The sequence below is a fragment of the Heterocephalus glaber genome, unplaced genomic scaffold, assembly GCF_053883595.1.
Source record: "Heterocephalus glaber isolate CG9 unplaced genomic scaffold, H.glaber_assembly_v1.0 deba00001553, whole genome shotgun sequence".
In the NCBI taxonomy this organism is placed as follows: Eukaryota; Metazoa; Chordata; class Mammalia; order Rodentia; family Bathyergidae; genus Heterocephalus; species Heterocephalus glaber.
This window is the reverse complement of record NW_028258344.1, coordinates 9,266,894-9,270,226: the sequence shown is the minus strand read 5'-3', so window position 1 is coordinate 9,270,226 and position 3,333 is coordinate 9,266,894. Positions and strand designations below refer to the sequence as shown.

At 36.6% G+C, this 3,333-nt stretch overlaps 1 pseudogene; it reads right to left on the bottom strand.

Annotated features, from left to right (window-relative positions):
- Positions 1-437: 437 nt before the first annotated feature.
- LOC101702038 (rRNA-processing protein FCF1 homolog pseudogene) lies at positions 438-1,872 on the bottom strand (annotated as a pseudogene).
- Positions 1,873-3,333: the final 1,461 nt, after the last annotated feature.

Below are 3,333 nucleotides of genomic sequence, written 5' to 3'. Positions count from 1 at the left end.
TCAGTGGGGACAGAGGAGAGAAACAGACATACGAACAGGGGAGAAGGGGAGAAAGTGAGACACCACAGATCTTCACCCACACATTTACATCACCTGCCAGAGCCCTGGAGACATTAGATTTTCTATCTACATCTAGTCCAAAGCACTCCCTTGCTCCACCAGGCAGTAATTATGTATTTTTCAACTTCAGTAGTCTGAGTCAGGCATCAGTTATCACAGCTTTCTAGTTATTTGGACTTTATCTCTTTAAGGATTCTCCATTGTGTCTTTTTTTTTCTTTATCCATTTTCAAAAAGCCTCAAAAAGTGAATGCATTTAACCATACTCAGCTGATAATAGACCAAATGGGTGAATGATAATTTATGCTACAGCATGTTCAATGTACTGCAAACAGAAAGTTGGTCAGCAGAAGGCAGAGGAACTTGGTCATGTAAGAACTAGAACCAAAGGGCTCCATAATCACCTGGCATCCAATTGATGCCATATCTGTAACTAGAAATTTACATGATAGGAACTCCAGGGATCTTCCAGATTTTCCATGTAAGGTCCTGGCCAACCATGGCCACAATGTAACACTTGTGCTGAGTTACTCTACATTAAGCAGTCATCTGCATTGGTCCCTCTATGTGTGCAAGGCAATGATTCAAATCTTGGATCTTTGGCCATCCTTAGAGCTGCCTGATACTTCTGTCCCAATTTCTCAGTTTCAGCCATTACACAATCAGTTATACAAGGGATACACTTGGCATACAGACAGTCCATGATCATTTGTACTAAGTCCAATTTCACTTTGATGGAAAAGTTGATAAAGTTGGTATCAATCAGAATATGATAAAGTGGTCCCAGCTGTGTATTATATTGGAAAATTAAGCAGGAAGGTCATGGGGGACTTTTCTTTCCTTCAGAGCACTAAGATCTTGCTTTTCTTTCTTTTTAGGTTTTAATCTATCCTTTTCTTTGAGCCTCTCATCTCTGAGACTAAGTATTTTCTTCACGGTGGTGTATTTCCTTGCTTTCGTTTCCCTGTGCTCACATACTCCTATTTCTTCTGGAATCCTCCACTGTGTCTTCCAGCCACGTGATCACATTGCTTTCTTCCCCAAACTCAGTTTATTCATTCTCTCTCTAAGATTTACATCTTTTAGGGGCAGGGGCACTGAAAAACAGTTTCACCTTAAAAATATTGTACAAAATTGCCTTCAGGCTATGTGGATTAGGTGTATATGAAACAAAAACTGGGTCCTTACTTAGATTTGGGACCCATTCCTAAGATATCTCAATATGTATATGCAAATATTCTAAAATCCAAAATAATCTGAAATCTGAAACACTTCTGGTCTCCAGTGTTTCAATTAAGAAATACTCAGCCTGGGGCCGGGGATTTAGCTCAGTGGTTTCGTTGCCTGCTGCGCAAGCGCAAGTGACCGAGCTCAATCCCCGGTACCAAAAAAAAAAAAAAAAAAGAAAAAGAAAGAAAGAAATACTCAGCCTGTATTAAACTTTTGTTAATTTTAAGTGATACAATTCAAATACCAGCAAACAGACTATAAAAGACTTTGGAGGGGTGGTTATTTCTACCTTTTGTGTATTGGGGGGATCTCATCAGATGGACCCATAAATTTACCTATCCCTCCGGCCTCTCAGGCTATACCAGTTGGCAGACTAAGTCAATGAAGTTTGTCTAATATCTAACTTCTTCAGTCTATGAATCTCTTATATTCCTTCAGGCGCTTTCCTTTATTACCTAGAGGACACTATGTGACTCTCAGTCATCCAGAGCCCCTCCACTGTGGAGATACAACCAAATTTATTTTATCGTCCTGTAATAGTCCATGCTCTAAATTGGTCAGCCTACTCCAAACTTACACTCATGTCACTAGAGCTTCTGTGAACTGATGTGGTTAAGTGTTAGGAAGAAAAATAAACAAAATGGTTAACTTTATTCAAATAAAAAATAGCAACTACTTCCAGTTGTTAATATGAACTTAATTCGACTTTGGGGGAGAATTGTGCTTCCAGTGCAGGAGGGGGACGAATAAACAGGCGGGCAAGATCTTTCCCCGGCATGAGTAGCTTTAAACAAATGGGTTTTTTTCTATTTTCTTAAGTGGTGTCTGTAATCATAGTTTTGTTCTGCATTTTGTTTTAGTATAGCAACATGCTATAGTAACAGATTCAAGCTTTTTACCTGTTCTTACGCTGCAAAAGGAAAGGAACAATAGACTTGATAAAAGCAAAACCAGAAACTGAGAGATGCAGATGGGCCTCAGAAATGCTTTTAAGGATCTTTTGCTCTAATGATAAATTCAACACATGCTAAAATTAGAAATTTTGGAAAATATAGTCAACTATGACATATATTTTAATCACCTTAAATCCCACCAGCCACTGTTAATATTTTGGTATGTTTCCTCTATTTGTCCTTATTCTGAAGGTGCCATTTCCTAAAATATTTTTCCCTTTTTAAATCATATGAGAAAAATTAAACTATTTACCATATATGTATATTTAATTTTAAAAATTTCTGGGCTGAGGATTTAGCTCAGTCACACTGCACCTGTCTCACAAGTGCAAGGTCTTGAGTTCGATCCCCTGTACTGCAAAAATAAAAACAAAACAAAAAACTTTTAAAATTATTTTTAGAAGTATTTTAGCTCACTGAAGATAGTCAAAAACTGCAAAACAGTTATGAAGAACAAAAATTACAAAAGTCACTTAAAATTCTGTTAAGTGATAGTACTTATTACCATAATTTCAGTAAGTTTTGACTTATAGTAAAAAAAACCTTATGTTTAGTCTCTACAGTGCTGCCTGGAATAGTACTCTGGCCTCTGCCTGACTTCCAGGTGATAATGGTTATTCCAGGCACCCAGTGCATTGATCAGCTCTGGTCAATTGCTCTTCTCTAAACAGAATTTGGATAAATTTTCTTTAAGATTAAAACAAAGGTAGAGTGTGGAAAAAGGGAAAAGTGTACATAGGGCAAATGAAATATCTTCTCAACAACCAAGTAGTCAATAGTCACATTGATTACGACTTACTTTCTTAATGCCCTTTGAAAATTAAAGTGCAGACATTAATATCCAATCATTTTTTCATTTAAAAAGATGGTTGGATTTGATCAATGCATGTATGAAAATCACACTGTACCTAATTAATATATATCTGACACATGTTAATAAAAATTTAAATATATTAAAAATAAAATAAGTCAAACCTGTTAGAATATAGTCCTGTGCCACTTAACAATGGAGATACATTCTGAGACATACATTGTTAGGTAAATACTCCATTGTGGGACCATGATAGCTTAACCTAGATGGCATAGGTCAA